Source organism: Melanotaenia boesemani, chromosome 23 (assembly GCF_017639745.1).
Source record: "Melanotaenia boesemani isolate fMelBoe1 chromosome 23, fMelBoe1.pri, whole genome shotgun sequence".
Classification (NCBI taxonomy): domain Eukaryota; kingdom Metazoa; phylum Chordata; class Actinopteri; order Atheriniformes; family Melanotaeniidae; genus Melanotaenia; species Melanotaenia boesemani.
In genome coordinates this window covers 26,755,623-26,773,824 of record NC_055704.1, presented here as the reverse complement: position 1 = coordinate 26,773,824, position 18,202 = coordinate 26,755,623, and the positions used below count along the sequence as shown (strand labels likewise).

Here is an 18,202-nt window from a genome sequence, read left to right as displayed (position 1 = left end):
ACCGGTTCCAGGAACCAGAACCTCCAGCTTTCAGACCCTCTCTGTGGAACCGGTTCCAGGAACCAGACCCTCCAGCTTTCAGACCCTCTCTGTGGAACCGGTTCCAGGAACCAGACCCTCCAGCTTTCAGACCCTCTCTGTGGAACCGGCTCCAGGAACCAGAACCTCCAGCTGTCAGACCCTCTCTGTGGAACCGGTTCCAGGAACCAGAAGCTTCAGTTATCAGACCATCTCTGTGGAACCGGTTCCAGGAACCAGACGCTTCAGTTATCAGACCATCTCTGTGGAACCGGTTCCAGGAACCAGAACCTCCAGCTTTCAGACCCTCTCTGGGGAACCGGTTCCAGGAACCTGCCCCTTCAGCTTTCAGACCCTCTCTGTGGAACCGGCTCCAGGAACCAGAACCTCCAGCTTTCAGCCCCTTTCTGTGGAACCGGTTCCAGGAACCAGACGCTTCAGTTATCAGACCATCTCTGTGGAACCGGTTCCAGGAACCAGACGCTTCAGTTATCAGACCCTCTCTGTGGAACCGGTTCCAGGAACCAAAACCTCTGTTATCAGACCCTCTGTGGACCCTCTCTACCAACGCAGTAGAAAAGCTGTGGTTTGTGGGAAACCACTGCTATTCAGTACACCTACATCTTTAGATGTTAAACTAAGCTTTCAGAACATTTTTATTTTTCTGTTCAACACAAACTTTCTGAACCACATTACCAAAAATAAATTAGTGAAAACACAGAAACCTGAAGCAGTTGTTTCTGAATGTTTACTGTAATATAAAATCCCAGGCCTGGAATATACAGCAAACCACAGAACTGAGTGATATTAGTGGATGGTGGAGAATAAGAGTCCTGACTGAACAGCTTCCTGGGCTGCAGGCTCAGCGGCCACGTGGAGCCTCAGCGGTGAATATTAGATTGCATGCCTCCAGATCTCATTAAGAGAAGCAACAGGACAACATCGTCATCTCAAATAAGACCAGAGGCCCTCAAGCATCTTGTATCTATGTTTCAGTGCGTCAGTGAGTAACGGTGCTGCTGTTTGCTCTATTATCACTTATATCAATTCATTTCAGAAATATTCATACTGCAAATCATTTTTACAAATTAAACAACTGCTTTCTAAATTGAAATTTGGGACTGGATAGCACATGATAAATGGACTACATTATATTTGCTGATTGCATTCAGCGGACAGGTTAATAAGACAGATTTGATGAAGAGCCTGTTGGCCTCACACTCACAATATCTTCAGGTTGAAGGTTTTTCCCAGACTTTCTTTTCCAGATGGCTGTTCACTGAAAAAGGAAAAGCACAGAGTCAATATCCAAACAAAAAACCTGTGAATTACAATAAAACACGGAGCCATGCTGGTAAATTAAGGTCAGGAGAAAAGATGACGAGTGGTTGAAGAAGAGGCTTTTTTTTTTTTTTTTTTTTTTTTTTTTGGTAAAACAGAAACGTCAAATGAGTCCATGAAGACATCTGAATAACACATATTAAATTAGTGGGTCACAAAGGGTTTTTAACTAAGATGTCCAGCATTTAACACACAATTAACTGTAGTTTTAAATAAAAGCTACTGGTGCCTGAGGGTCGACGTGTGATGGTAGTTAACCACTGATTAACTCTTCATACCAATAAAAATGTACCTTTCCATGATTAAGTGCAAATAAAAGACAAAACATAGGATTAGTTGATAAGGCTCCACCCTAAACAGGGAAAGAACACCTCTGCACAGTTTATGATTGTATCTGATTTTCTTGGGTTTAAATGTAATGAAATGTATGATAAAGACATGCTGACAACCACTGCTTTGCTCCTTCTCAGGGTTTAAAAAATAATTACGTAGACGTGTTCATCATGGCTGCTTTGCATATTTTGCGTTTCTTTGAATCATCATTTGTGCGCATCCTTCTCAAGCTGTAATACGCGAGTAAGAAGTGGGGGGCAGTGTAGGGACCAATGAGACCGGCTGTGAAGTCGCAGCGTTGACGGCGGTAAAACCAATGCAGTGTGGTTGGCTGAGGGACCTTACCCGTCATCTACGCTACAGTTTGACTTTTTTTATTGCAGTGATCTCAAAATTAACCAAATGCTTACTTCTCTCAGAAAATACACATGTTTATCTGGGAATGAATGTGTGTGTGTGACAGAGCAAAGCACTCAGTACATAGCCACCGTGTGTGTGGATACATGTAGTGGTAAAGTTCCTTGGGTGGTCAAGATGACTAGAAAAGTGCTGTATAAGTGCAGTTCATTTACCCTTTTGGGTCGGATCAGTGGAAACACAAAAAATGTGCGCTGACCCGTAGCAGGACCGGTTGGTGGAAACGGGCCGTGTGGAGGCTGAGAAACCAAACATTACAGCTTTGCATCAAGAAACCCAAGAGGACATTTCCACAGGAAGACAGGAAAAGACAGAGAGAAAGGGACAGAGCCAGAATTAAGACTTTTAGATGCTGGAGAAGTCTCAGAGTACAGGTAGGATGAAGGATGAATGCCTGCACCTGCACACTGACTTTATATGGTCAACCTGCTTATGTGTCTTATTACTTATAATAGATATTGCACATGCGTCTTAAAATCTACATTTATGTACACAGATTATTTACTCAGAGCTTTTTATCTTATCTTTATCTTCTATCTAGTTTTTTAAGTTATTTATTTTTATAATCTTTTATGGCATTCAGTGTGGACAGCAAAGTAAGAATTTCATTGTTCAGGGAAACTTGTTTCCTTACTGGGAAAATGACTAAACACTTGACTAATCTTGACTCTTGAATTAGCTTTGACAAAATCTGTCAGTTCAGTCGTGCTGTTGTAAGAAGCAAGTATGTAAAAACTGCAGCACTCTGGTCTTGTTTTCCAGTCTGAGGTTGCAGCTTGGGGACTAATGCTCTCTTTCTAAAATGTAAATGGGTTGGCCAACACCCCTCAATGCCGGGCGGTGTAAACGCCTGCCTACATGTGGCCGGTATCAGACGGTAAACTTCACTGTGTTCGGTAAACTGAAGTTAAAGAAACAAAGTTTTAAACTTCCTGTTCATTTTCCAGCATGAATCATTTTCCTGCAATATGTGAAATATGAAAGCAAAAGTCTCCAACACTACCCGGTTTATTAGCTGTTCTTTAGACTGAAGCATTCACACGGAAAAGGAGAGTGAGAAGCCAGCAGCAGAGATGTTCATTGATTGGATGAAGGGCATAAAATCAGTACCAGAACGAGCCAGCTGTCTTCCAAAAGATGATGCCGTGAAAGATATAAACAGCCACTAATTAGCAGCTGATATTTACCAGAAGACAGCAGGAGGGCTTTGAGAGCCAGCTCTGTGCTTTTACTGGGAAGGTGTTTCATGAGAGTGTAACAGTCACGTGGACTTGGAAAACAAAACACCTCTGTGTCTACCCACTGGCATACATGTACCTAAAATAGACTTCAGATGCCCGGGGATACCAGTGGAGCACATTGGCAGTCACTGACAACCAATAAGCCTGCTGAAGAGGCCCTAGGTGCATGTTTTCTTTTTAAGGAGCAGGTCAAGGAGAAACCTTTTACCCTGAGCAATGGCAGCTGAGGGTCCCACAACACGCCAGTGCCTTTAAATCTCATCAAGTGAAAATCCTGAAATCAAACATGGAATTTTAGACAATAATGTGTACATCATGCACACAAGAAACCAACAAGGGTTACTTGTCAATAAAATAACATAAAAACTAGTTTAAGAAGCATCAAATAGGTTTGGGATAATAAAAACGAGCAACAAAAACCCTTAAAACTGCTGACATGTTTTACTATTTTTAAACTGCCTGTTCCGTATAAAATGTAGAAGCTGGAGCTTTTAACCCCAGTCGGCATCATGATGTTTCCCAGCTGTCAGATTCTGAGGCTAAAATGATGTAAAATGAACGTATGAATAGATACAGCAGCATGAAGGCCGACCAGAAGAAGAAAGAAGAATTTATTACTAACAGTACTTTCTGAATAACACAGCTGCTTTGTGGCGCCACCGTGCATCAGAAACGTCTTCTTGGCTTTATTCCAGCCATAGAGGAGCATTATTTTTCTTCTTTTCACACACACATAGAACTTTCTGCTCACTGGTTGATCTTTGGCTGCTCCTGATTGGATGTTACCGTCAATCTAAGCTCTCTGATTGGTGGAAAGTCTGACAGGAAGTGGCTTCTTTATCATGTCCAGGTCTAAATCGCCTTCCAGTACACCTTCTCCTACCCTTTATTATATACATTGACATATACTGTATATATGACATATTTCCTATTTATCATTGGGCATTGTTGCTTTCAGGTGACGATAGAACGCTGGTTTGGTGTTCTATCCAGGGAAAATAGGTAACCATGGAAACGGACTATTGCATTGTCTCCCGCTCCGCATCCATGGGTTATTGCTTCATTGTGGAGAATCAGGAGGACTTCATACCAGGAACAGAACAGGCCCAAAAACCCGCGACAGAAAAACAAGCCCAGTTATAAACTGCTCCGTTCTCTGGCCCAGTCTGTCTTTGTTTCATCTAGCTGGCTTTCTTCCTCCTTCTGGTCTTGTTACCGGCCTGTTAAACCCTTGTCTGTTTACCACTGTGGGTCAGGTTCTGGGTCCTGATACAGACCACAGTCCGCTTGTTAGTGACCTCTGCTCTAGACTCCAGATCAAATTCTCAGCTCAGGGTTTTACCTATTCATGGTTTTCACCATCCCAACTTTATCTTATGTTGTCCAGTGTTCCCTCTAACATCCGAAACCGACATTTACCCCCAGAGTCTGCTGGAGGCGAGCACAAACATCACCGTCACGCCAAAAAAAAGCAACCAGAACAACCTGGCTGGACTGGAGTGGCACTGCCCTCACATGCCGTCAGCATCTCCACCACAACAAAGCAAAGGTCTTGTGAATACTCAGATCTTAAGGGGAATACCAGTATGATTAACTGAGAATATTTATTATATAGTAGGTTCATGAATCTTTGGCAGCAGCTCCTGGTACAGCATTAAATATTTGGAGAAGCTTTGAAGCACAAAACAGTTTTTTTGGCCACTTTAAGGATGATTTTAGACAGGAAACAGTTAAGGCTGAGGCACCACAGGATGAGTAATCAGACCAATCCTTTACAATACAAGCACCTGTTTTTAATAAGTTTATTTTACCCAATTTACAACAGCCTGATGCAAAACTAGCTCCCATCCTCAGGTCTGTACACAAGTGGCCACAGGCCAAAAAGGACCTGGCCCAAAGCCCACCATCCCTGAACCGTAAGGTGTTTATTCTGCAGACTACATCAAGCTGCCCGGGTCACCGAGTCAAGCAGGAAGTCTCCAACAGCTTCCAGACGATTTTCAGCTTGAAACTAAAGTTCACGTACATTCTACCAAGATTAAACATGTCACTACATCAGTCTCTACATCGATATCAGAGAGAGCTGGGGCACCATTTCAACGAGGCACAGATGTGCAAGGTAGAAAATCAGCAAAGCCAGCCAGGATAAAACGCTGGTTAGGAAACATCCCTGGGGTATGAAGCTGTAAGGACAGAACAAGTGACATAGCAGGTGCAATATCAAAGACTTTGAGCTCTTCATCAGTGTCTGATGAAGAGCAGGTTGACAAACTCCACCCGGGTAGCGAAGATGTCGTCTCTGCTCAGACTGAACACCAACAGTCACTGATGGGCTCTGCAGTAACACCATTTTTCCACCAGTCTGGTGAGTTCTGTACATGTCTGATGGAGCAAGTACAGAAATCACCATCTGATGCTGAACCACTGTGAAACCCCTGAAGACGGTGAGCAGAGCTTTCTGACAACCGTTTCCATAGCTGAAGAGCAGAAACTAAACCAAATTAATTAAATATAAAAGGTGCAGACAGAGCACGAGGCATTCAAATGTGATTCATTTCTGGATGACTTGATGGAAAAAATATGAATTCCCTGAATTCTGGACAGGTTTTCAAGCAACAGCCATGGCGCTGAAGGGGGTCCAGGTTGGGGGACACCGGATTGGATCCTCATCATCATCATGCTGGCTTCGCCGGGCCGTGAGCTCCAACTCTCACTGCAGTGATTCACAGTCGAGTGTGGAGCAGCTGGGATGAAGATCAACACCTCCAAACCCAAGACCACGGTTCTCAGCTGGAACAGGATGGAGCGTCCTCTCTGGGTTGAGAAGGAGACCCTTCCCCAGGTGGAGGAAATGATGGAGCAGGGACCTGACAGGCAGATGGTGCAGCGATGTGGACTCTGCGTAGAAGGAGCTGAAAACTTTTGATTGACTGGTTGATCTATGTTCCTACCCTCACCCACGATCACCAGCTCTGGATTGTGACCATAAAAACAAGATGAAGAACACAAGCGGCCGAAATGAGCTTCCTCTGCTCTCTCTCTGAGAGAGCCTGAGAAACTCTGAGCGGAGCAGCAGCTCCTCCACATCCACAGGAGCCGAGGAGGTGGTACGGCATCTTGGTGCTGACTTTCATCATTTCAACAGGCAGAGAGTCAATTTTCTTTTTCACATAACTAAATGAGAGTTCTTTTATTTTCATGTTTGCCAGCTATTTATGTATATATATATTTTCTTTTTTGCCTTAGTACATTTTAACCACAACTGGACAGCAACCATATTTATTATGGCTGCTATGATCATATTGTAAGACTCTTTCAAATTCAGATGAAAACACATGATTATCTCACTCTAGACAACATATTAAATATTCTCCAGAGCAGCACTAAAGAACACTGGATATCATCTGCAACAGGGAGGGCATCTCATGAAAAACACACAATAATAAGTTCAGGGTTTATACCAACGTTCAAATCGCAACATCTATTTAATAAGAAGCCGGGAGGGACCAGCGTTTCAGGAACAATAGAGAGTTTTTTGTTTCGCAACAGGGACACAGAGCCAATATCCTGTATGGAGATATTACTTGTGAGATGCAGGAGCTTTGATCACTGTCCCATTCAGCCTCTCTTCAGAGTCTGAAGACTGGATTATTCTTCTGTCAGCTTCCCACCAGTCAAACAGCCTTGGCAACAGCAGAGTTTCAGGCCGTCAGGAATTGGTCTCAAAGAATTTGGCAGAACAGCAACGAGCCTGTTAGCATACAGTGAGAAGATGCCAAACCTTCACACAGGGGCGCTTGCATTTTTGTGGGATGTAATGAGAGTACAGCTGGACACCGTTGACCGCTCTGATTTAGAAGCTTTTTACACTTTCATGCTTGTTTGCTGTTGAAAGTGACGTATTAAGTTTACAGAGTACCTGTGCAGATAAGGACATGATGTTTCTTTCAGGTTGTAAAGTTGTTCTGTTCTTTCTGCAGCTAATAGTTAAACAACATTTAGCTGATGGAGAGCCAATCAGTGACAAGAGACAAGACATTTATGTTCCTCACAGCAACATGAAAGTCATTCTAAAACCAGAAGAGCCAGGATTACCAGTGTAATGAACAGAAACTGCAGGATCCTGACTAATGAGACAAGCTCCAATTAAGTGCTTTCAGACTGCGGCCTGAAAACGTTGAAGGCATGGGAGAAGAAAAGGGTATAAAAATATAGCACCTATTAATACATTTACACAGTCTGGACTTCAGGGTTCTGAGACAACACGGCAGTCCTGCTCGGAGGGAAATGAAACGCTTTGCCGTGTTTATTTTGTGCACGGGTCCCTGCTCTCAGTTACCATATGATGTGGTGATGCAGTCTGGCCAGGGCCTGTCAGTCAACAGCTCTCCTTCCACATCAAAACATTTGATAACTGTGCTGCTGATGCTGCGGATGGGCATAAAAAGAAAGAATGGGCTGCTGCGCTGTGCCTGCTAATTATGCTGCCAGAAACGTCTTTGTCATCAGATTAAACTGATGTCAGTTAACAATTATTTGCCTTTTGAATATTTATTCAGCTGAATGTACAAAAGTAACAATTAAAAAGTGAATGCATGGAGATGAAAAATGAATATGAGACAGGAATATATGAAACAGGCGTTTCCAGGGTGGCACATCTATAGCTTTGGTCTAATTGTTTGAAACCAGATTTGTGATGTTGATTTTGGAGACTGGTTAAACGTATGTTTCCTCCTCAAACCACCGCAGGCTTTGTCGGTCGTGTAGGTGGAACACAGTCAATAAACAAAACTACTGATTTTAATGAGGTTTCCCAGTAATGGCGCCAACAAATATCCATTACCTTGGAGTCATGGCATCTATAACCTGGCTGAATGGAGCCACCGTGATCACTCAGTATTAAATAAATGAAATAAATCAATTAAAACCTGATTGAATACAGTGGAATATTTTGCAGGGTGGACTGGAAGCCACAGAGGGGCCTGAATAACGAGTAAATGCCCTTGAAGCTGGCACTCAAATCAGATGGCATGACAATTTTCAGATCCTTCAGTTGTGATGCAGTTATATACAGGTAGCACCCTAACACACCTGAATAAAATCAAATGGATCCAACAGCTTCTTGTCAACTTCTTCACAATAACCTATTAATTTCAGTCAGGTGTGTTGGATCAGGGAAATAATGAAAACCTGCAGGATACCGGCCCTCGAGGACCGGAGTTTGACCCCCCTGGTGTAGAGTGTTACTGGTGTCTAGATTGTGTTTTATTGCATGTAAATCTAACCCCAGCTAACCAAATTCTGACAGACATAAAAAATACCCCACTACCACAGAGGATGAGGCAACCGATAACCAGGCTTCCCCTGCACTCTGCTTAGAGCCGAGTCTGCCGATTGGGTGATTAATTTATATTATTTGGCTTTCACAGGTGCAAAGCAAATATGAATTATTTTCTAATGACGTTCATTTCAGTTGTCTCATTTGTCTCTTTATGTCTTTGCGCATATAATTAATCTTTGATGGTTTTTCTGCCGTTCTGAATGTTTGGTGATGTTACAGGCCATAATATGTGGTCTAACAATCCTATGAAGGACTTCATGAAATATTAAGTCCAGCAATCTGGTAAAAATCATCTGGTGTGACTGGAGATGCAGAAAAAAGATAATTTTATATGATCAGGATGTTAAACTAACCACAGATTGTGTAAACATTTTCAGCTTCATGTCTACTATGACTTCCCTGCATCGCCCATGTACGTATACGTGCCATTAGTGCTTCAAGATGGTGGCAAATTAAGAGTGCGAATCATTAAACGTTGGCAGAAGACACTCTTTCTGATGGTAATGTGAACACGGGCTCCAACACCGCATGCAGATGGCACATGAATGTCAAGTTAAGAAGGAAAAGAAAGATCTTGCCGATCTCTTTTGCCAACACTGACTTTACCAGCCCCGTTGTGGTGGTTGCTAGGAAACACTCATTAGTGTGCTTCACTGAGTCAGGAGAGATGGGATGTACGAGCCCAAAGTTAGACTTCATGCACAAAGGCAATTATTTCCCTTATAGGACATTTTGGAAGTCAGCTCCAGCACCTGAGATAAGGTTCAGATGAATCTAAATAATCAGAAGGGAAGAAAAGTTATTCAACCAGATCATCAATTATCATCAATTTAAATACAACAAATGCTTTAATTATCACTCATTTTAAATTCAACTTGCAAGAGACTTGCAAGTTATATGCATTCTTCCACTATTGCCTAGTCTAACTTTCCTTCATTTTATCTTTTTACAAAAACACTGACACCAGGCTAAACTTCTACATATTCTTGAATATTACTATGATCAGCTCCCACCCTTCTGTAAAAAGCAAATATCCTGGATTGTATTCTTGTCTATTCTTTGCTTGGAAAAAACTGCAATATTAGCCTGTATTTTTATGTAATTCCTTCCATTACATTCCTGGATGTCAGAACATTTCAGGGTTTAAAAGAAACTTTTTGTCACAATTTCCGGTCCAGCTCCCTGGCACATGCCTTATTTGGTCATGTTTCCTGTCACTTGACCTTGATCTCTACCTGGTGATACACTACCTGTCTACCTGGTAATACACTACCTGTCTACCTGGTGATACACTACCTGTCTACCTGGTGATACACTACCTGTCTACCTGGTGATAAACTACCTGTCTACCTGGTGATAAACTACCTGTCTACCTGGTGATACACTACCTCTCTACCTGGTGATAAACTACCTGTCTACCTGGTGATACACTACCTCTCTACCTGGTGATAAACTACCTGTCTACCTGGTGATAAACTACCTGTCTACCTGGTGATAAACTACCTGTCTACCTGGTGATAAACTACCTCTCTACCTGGTGATAAACTACCTGTCTACCTGGTAATACACTACCTGTCTACCTGGTGATAAACTACCTGTCTACCTGGTGATAAACTACCTCTCTACCTGGTAATAAACTACCTGTCTACCTGGTGATAAACTACCTCTCTACCTGGTGATAAACTACCTGTCTCCCTGGTGATAAACTACCTCTCTACCTGGTGATACACTACCTCTCTACCTGGTGATAAACTACCTGTCTACCTGGTGATAAACTACCTGTCTACCTGGTGATAAACTTCCTCTCTACCTGGTGATAACCTACCTCTTTACCTGGCGATAAACTACCTGTCTCCCTGGCGATAAACTACCTGTCTACCTGGTGATAAACTACCTGTCTACCTGGTGATAAACTACCTGTCGATAAACTACCTGTCTCCCTGGTGATACACTACCTCTCTACCTGGTGATAATCTACCTCTCTACCTGGTGATAAACTACCTCTCTACCTGGTGATAACCTACCTGTCTACCTGGTGATATACTACCTGTCTACCTGGTGATAAACTTCCTCTCTACCTGGTGATAACCTACCTCTTTACCTGGCGATAAACTACCTGTCTCCCTGGCGATAAACTACCTGTCTCCCTGGCGATAAACTACCTGTCTACCTGGTGATAAACTACCTGTCGATAAACTACCTGTCTCCCTGGTGATACACTACCTCTCTACCTGGTGATAATCTACCTCTCTACCTGGTGATAAACTACCTCTCTACCTGGTGATAACCTACCTGTCTACCTGGTGATAATCTACCTCTCTACCTGGTGATAATCTACCTCTCTACCTGGTGATAATCTACCTCTCTACCTGGTGATACACTACCTCTCTTCCTGGTGATAATCTACCTCTCTACCTGGTGATACACCACCTCTCTACCTGGTGATACACTACCTCTCTACCTGGTGATAATCTACATCTCTACCTGGTGATACACTACCTCTCTATCTGGTGATACACTACCTCTCTACCTGGTGATACACTACCTCTCTACCTGGTGATAATCTACCTCTCTACCTGGTGATAATCTACCTCTCTACCTGGTGATACACTACCTCTCTACCTGGTGATACACTACCTCTCTACCTGGTGATAATCTACCTCTCTACCTGGTGATACACTACCTCTCTACCTGGTGATACACTACCTCTCTACCTGGTGATAATCTACCTCTCTACCTGGTGATAATCTACCTCTCTACCTGGTGATACACTACCTCTCTACCTGGTGATAATCTACATCTCTACCTGGTGATACACTACCTCTCTACTTGGTGATACACTACCTCTCTACCTGGTGATAATCTACCTCTCTATCTGGTGATACACTACCTCTCTACCTGGTGATAATCTACCTCTCTATCTGGTGATACACTACCTCTCTACCTGGTGATAATCTACCTCTCTACCTGGTGATACACTACCTCTCTACCTGGTGATAATCTACCTCTCTACCTGGTGATACACTACCTCTCTACCTGGTGATAATCTACCTCTCTACCTGGTGATACACTACCTCTCTACCTGGTGATAATCTACCTCTCTGCCTGGTGATACACTACCTCTCTACCTGGTAATACACTACCTCTCTACCTGGTGATTCACTGAAGCTTTTCATCAAGTTGGTCCACTCAAGGGCAAAGCTTCTTAGGCTTCCTTTCCTCTACAAAGCTGGAATCTACTGGACGGAAGAATGAAATATATCAAGCTGTTATGATGGCATGACGAGGTTTGGGCATGCTTTTTACTGAAAGGTCCTATATTATACACTTTTTCAACAACTTCATACAGGTGTCAGAGGTCCAACAACATTGTTTTCAAAGTGTATTACTCCAAATTCAGCCTTGGTCCTTCATCTCAGCCATTCCAATGTGGCTCTAGTGAGTGTTACTGAGAATGGGCTGTTTCTGTGTCTGAACCTTTGAATGTTCATGAGTGGTGCCTGGCCACGCCCCTCTCTGGCGGACAATCTGGCTTTCGCTGGCGCCTGCTCTGTGATTTTAGAGGGCAGGTTTAGCTAGCCAGGGGGCGGGACAATGGCAGTATTTACTACCAGGGGGAGTGGTTATTTCCCTTCATGAGATCACAAAGGGAAAGATCTCAGACTCATTTTCATACACAGGCTGTGAGGACACATATGATGTTAGAAAACCTTTAGAAAGTAAGTTTTGCATAGTATGGGACCTTGAATAAAGCCCTGATATGCGCTTAGTGGAAATATGTCCTGGATCACTCGACGCGCTCCGAAGACCCGGCGCAGTACGGTCCATACTACCCCTGCCCTGCTGGTATTATAAGTTTTTATTCCTGACCCCTGAATGTTCTGGACCTAGGATTTTTGGATTCTAATTGCTTATCAGTATTGTCATCTGTGCATGACCTGACTCTGACCCAGGACTTGTTCCCAGAGCAGAGAACCTGTCTGGCTTTTGGCCCTGGCTGTTTTAATGGAGGATCTGGATCTTGTTTTGGGTTTTGGCTTCTATTCTAATTTCCTGGATACTTCCTCTGTGGACTCGCTGCCATTACCCCCTCACCATCAGTCAGCATCAAATCTTACTCTGCAAGCTTCCATCCCTTAGCTCTCCCTGCCATCTGACTGAACTCCATTACCCATCATCCTCTGTGCCTGCTCACCATTGGGCTCTGGCTCAACTCCTTATGTGCTCCAGCTACAAATACCACTGCTGTGTTCCTGCAGTATCGTAAACCAGTATCATCTGCACACACTCGCCTGAGAATTGTAGGTGGAAATCCCAGTAAATACTCAGACAAACAACCATGCCTCGTTCAAAGTCTCTTAAATCCTCTTTCTCCCTCATTCTGATGCTCAGTTTGAACTCCAGCAAGTCGCCTTCACCACGTCTACATGTTCTGAGCTGCTGTCATCAAAGGTCAAAGGTCACTTTTGTAAATGGTAAATGGTCTGTAATTATATAGCTTTACATGTACGTCACATTCACCCTTTCACACACACACTCACACACTGATGGCAGAAGGCGACCCATCAGGAGCAATTAGGGGTTCTGTGTCTTGCTCAGGGACACCTCGACATGAGCTCTCCGGGCCGGGATCGAACAGGCAACCCTTGGGCTGCAGGACGACCACTCTACCCACTGAGCCACACTGCCCTTCATTGTCTCATTGGTAGAAGTGTATCTAGGCCAGAGGCTTGCTGCACAACACAAACACACAAGATACAATCAAGCTACAACAATTAACCAAAGTTGACTAAACAGGTAAAGTGATTGGCTGGTTAGACATCTGTGTTAAGTAGTTGAACAGGTGGACGATGAGTGTATCTGAGCCCAGACATACGGTGGATCACATCCTGATTCGCTTCATTAGTACCAGATTGGGAGAGGAGAAAACACACATCATCAATCAGTGTCTTGGCAAACGTCTACGCCTCTCTTTTAGTGCTATCAGCACTTTGACATTTTTATATTTCAGAGGATTTTTAGCTGCTCATTCTGAGAAAGCAGCTTGTTTCGAGTCGTTCTGAGACTGAGGTCAATGTCTGCGTCACTGACTGTCATACAAGCTCGTCTCTGGTCTTCTGTCAGCCCTTAAATGGATAAACAAAGGTCCTCTTGTACGTCAGGGCACAAACACACATTAACACACCTACATCCACACACAAACTGCATCATCTAGCAGCCACATAGATTAGACTGTTTAAATCGGGTTTGTTTGATGAGAGCATGGCTGGACTGGGACATGCAGCTGGCAGCAAAGGACAGAAGAATTGAATTAGTCCCACCATAGACAATACAGTAAACCTCTGAAGAGATTTGCTTCTAATGTTGAGCACTGACCTTCATCTGTAGCCGTAGAAAGAGAAAAAACAAAAGGTCTCTGCAGGAGTATGAAAATAAAAAGCCGTGTTCATTTCACATCCTCGTTTTGTAATTAATCTGTATGAGTTTTCACTGCTGCTGTTTTCTGTCTTGGCCAGGAAGCTCTGGTAGATCTGAGGAAGATGAAGGAGGAAGGTAACCAACATGCAAGATATGCTAGCAAAAAATAAAAAATTCTCTCCCCGTCATCATCAGGCAACACCAAAAACTGCCCATACAGGAAAACCACATGTGCTCCACATGTTCGTGCACATGTGCAAACCCGTTTTTAGGAACGTTTTCATGCGGCGGCACGGTGGTGTGGTGGTTAGTTACAGCAAGAAGGTCGCTGGTTCGAGCCTCGGCTGGAGGGGGGTGGTGGCCTCACCAAATTGAAGCATTAAATAAGTAAAACAGTAGTAGGAAATTAAACAGAAGCAGGACATCCCCCATTTTAAGTTTGAAATGTTTAAATTTTAAAGTAAGAGGCTGTATTGTTCTTATAATTCCTGCTTCACAAAAGACGCACCTTTCTAAACCTCATTCTTGTTTTCAGTCGTTTAAATAAGCATCCATGTATTGGTGCAACGGTCAAAATGAAACCCTTAAAATGTATTTAAATGTGGATCTGAGAGGGAGGCTGGGAAAATTTCGGTGCACCTAAATTAAACAGTTCGGTGTCCCAGTGCAACCAGGTAAACAGGGTTTTTTTTCTTAAACAGCAAGTGGAAGCAACAGCATGAAGAAAATCAGAACGTCTTAATCTTCATTTTCCTTCTAAAATCTATCTAAAAAAGGTCCTCCAGCCATCTTTTAAGTGCAGGTGGAGTTTTTATATCATCCTCAATTAAATAAGAGTGCAATATTAAAAACAAAATAAAAGTCATACAATGTAAAACCGAACAAAGACCACCCCATAAAACAAAACGCAGCAGGAACTGCAGTTACAGGTTAATGTGGCCATCAGAGTCAGGATGTTCTGCAGGTCTGCAGCTTGACTTTGAGCCCCAGTGATGGAGACGTTAGCTTTAGGCCAGACTTAGCACATGGTAAATTCCAGCTGATTCTGCTGAGGTTTGCTTGGTGTTTGGACTGGATGGTGACATCTGAAGGCTTCATGTCTCCACATTTTGACCCGATCCAGTGGCTGTCTGCAGAATCTGGACCAAACCCTAAGCATGACCTTCCCCCTTATGTCCAGAACCGGCCTGATGGTGAAGGGCCGTCATGGACACCCTTACAGAAAAACAACTTGTGTAAAATATGTTTGGTTTTGCAGAGAAGATTTGGGCGTTTTTCATGGGCACAACCTACATACTCGAAGGGGAATTGAAAGAGTTTCCAACAGTTTAAGATTTATTGACTAGAAGCAAAGAAATAACCCACCAAACACTCATCTAGTGACTTCTGTGCTGAGCTTTGAAAGATTCTCAGATAAATTCTGAGCAATGATGCAGAAAGAAAATGGAGTCAGTGTGAAGACGAAACCATCGTTGTCTCTGCGCCGCCACCTGCTCTACCTTATCAGCTGCTTTTGTTCTGGCAGAAGGGACTTTTCCTCCCCTGCTTATGTCCATTATCCATAATTAACTGAGCAGATGAGGCAGCGAGACTCAGCGTTGCTGCAGAAGTCAAGCTTCTCTGTCATAATTAAATTAGGCCGTTTTCAAAGCTGGAAAACAGCATTTCAGACTACCTGCTGACATTCAATAGTAAACAATGAGCACCATGCTGTTTTATAATGAAAATGAAATGCTAATCTGACCTACAGATTTTCTTCCAGAATTTATCATATTTCCACTTTAAATGCAGCTGATTCAGAACTTTGCAGAAGAATTTTACAGCCAATCAAACAAGGTAAAAATGTGAAAATGAGCACTCAGCTCGTACTGTGGAGTATCACTCCTCTTATTTTTGCTTCAGAAAGTGGGGCCTAAACTTTAGAGAAGCTAAAACTCTGAAGTTGGACTTCAGGAGACCTGAACTGTTTGTTCTTATTTCACCCCAGAAAGTTTTTAGCAGCAATGACAATTTGGTGCACTTTACAGGATGAATATAAATTTTCACTCCACCTGTTCACCTGCTTGTTAACACAATTACCTAATCAGCCAATCATGCGGCAGCATGCAGACGTGGTGAAGATGACCTGCTGAAGTTCAACCTGAGCATCAGAATGAGAGGAAAAGGGGTTTAAGTGGATTTGAACGTGGCATGGTTTCGCTTTGGCTGCAGCTGCTCTGGTTTGTTTTCTACTTTTTGTTTTGTCCTCCTTTTTTCTGTCTTTTCTCTTCCCATTTCTCCTCTATCCACCTTTTTCGTTCTGTTTCTCCGGTCCGGTCCAGCAGTTATAAGCAAAAACATATTTCAAAGTAATAATAAAGAAGAACATTTAAGGTTCAAGGAGAGCTCCAGATCCAGAAGCTGGTCTTGGCCAGACCGTCACCCTGCGGCCGTGATGCTGGACAGGGTAAAAACAGGAAAGAACGAGCGCGACAGAGTTGATGGTCTGAGTTTTTCTCTGAGGAAGGTTTCCAGCACTTGTTCAACCTATCCTATCACACCAAGAATCAAGGCCGTTCTGAAGGAATAAGGGAGTCCAACCCGGTACCAGCTAGCTGGATCTGAAAAAGTGGCCACTGGTTGTATATTTTATCACAATCATTTAAAATCTTTTTTTAAAATTATTTACATTTATTTCATTTTTATATTCATATTTTATAAATGAATAAATGAAGCCATGCCAACTCAGGCTCTACCAGGATGAACAAGGTCCACGGCACATGTTGGGGAACCAGGAAATACTGATTATCGGTCGGCTACAACTTTTATGGGCTAGTATAGAGAAAAAGTTGAATCATTGCAATCCTAACTGATCCCTGCACGATGGGAACAAAGGACACTTCAGAACCAAATATCTAAACTAACAAAGAAAAAACGTTTAAACCGCTGCTCTAATATTTACTATTGCATGTATAGATGACGTACAGCAAAGATGCCAACACAGGGGCAGCCAGGCCAGCGGGTCATGTTGGGACACCATCAAGCCTCCAGCCCTTTACAGAACCCTGATAACCTCAACACAGGCTGACCTGAGACGGAGGGTCGGAGACAAGCTGGACACTCGGAGCCTGGGATCGCTTTGGCTGAGGCTGAGACTTGGCACAAGGCCGCTTTGTGAAGTTCTGCTGCCTGCTGGGACCATTACCAAACGCAAGAGCTGATGTGCACCACAATAGCAGTGATTCTACAGATGCTGGGCTACAAGATCAGCAAAAGGAGCAGGGGGCTGTATCTCGCATGGAAAAAAGCCTGGAGGTCAGCTGCCAGAGCAGCAGAAGGGTGTAATAAAGAAAGGACTATAGGAAATACAACTTGACCCCATCTGTGGTTCTGGAAACTGCAGACTCACGGGCACTCAGCACAAAGCCATAGAGGTCAGGGTCTGCCATACTGGATGACCCCCCACTGAGCAACGAGGTCCAGCACATAGTAGCAGGGTGTAGGATGCAGCATTCGTAGACCATGACCAAGGGGACGGACAGTGGAAGGCAAGTCACAGCAAAACAGACACTTTCTCCAGACACTGGAGAAATACCAAAGGCTGTAAGAGGAAGTTAAAAAAGTGGGAACGGTGGTATTCAGCGCGCTCAGTGCCATGCCCGCAAACTGGGGCTCAGACAATAACCACAATATTTATGCATTAATCCCACAACATGTAGAATCACATGAACACTCTTCCTCATCTTCAGGTTTCTTTTATTTCCATGTTTTAAAGCCAACATAACCAAATAATATAGAAACAAAGTAAGATGACTCATTCCAACTAAATCCCCTCTGCTCTGTAAAGAATGAATTCTATGTTTGAACTAGGATGGAAAAGGCTACAGGACTTCTACCGGCACCTGCGAGGCTCCTTCTGGAAACTACTTCAACATTTGAAGGTGCAAAGAACATACTGAAAAAACTTTATTTCATAGCAACCTTAGATAAACAGTATCATTTAACCCAAAGCTGGTGGTTATCTTGCAGGTGGTGAAACAAATTGGATGTTTTTCTACTTTTCTGAAACTTTTTTATGCCATGCTTCATGAGCTGGTGAGTCTTCTTCAAGACG

At 43.3% G+C, this 18,202-nt stretch overlaps 1 protein-coding gene across 6 annotated transcripts in view; it reads right to left on the bottom strand.

The window, feature by feature from the left end:
* Positions 1–18,202, bottom strand: part of syt1a (synaptotagmin Ia) — a 274,765-nt gene that overhangs the window by 186,441 nt on the left and 70,122 nt on the right. For all 6 annotated transcript variants that reach the window (XM_041978100.1, XM_041978099.1, XM_041978101.1 and 3 more), the window contains one exon: positions 1,244–1,297. The gene's annotated coding sequence lies outside the window, so the exon portion shown is untranslated. The remainder of the gene's footprint in view (positions 1–1,243; positions 1,298–18,202) is intronic.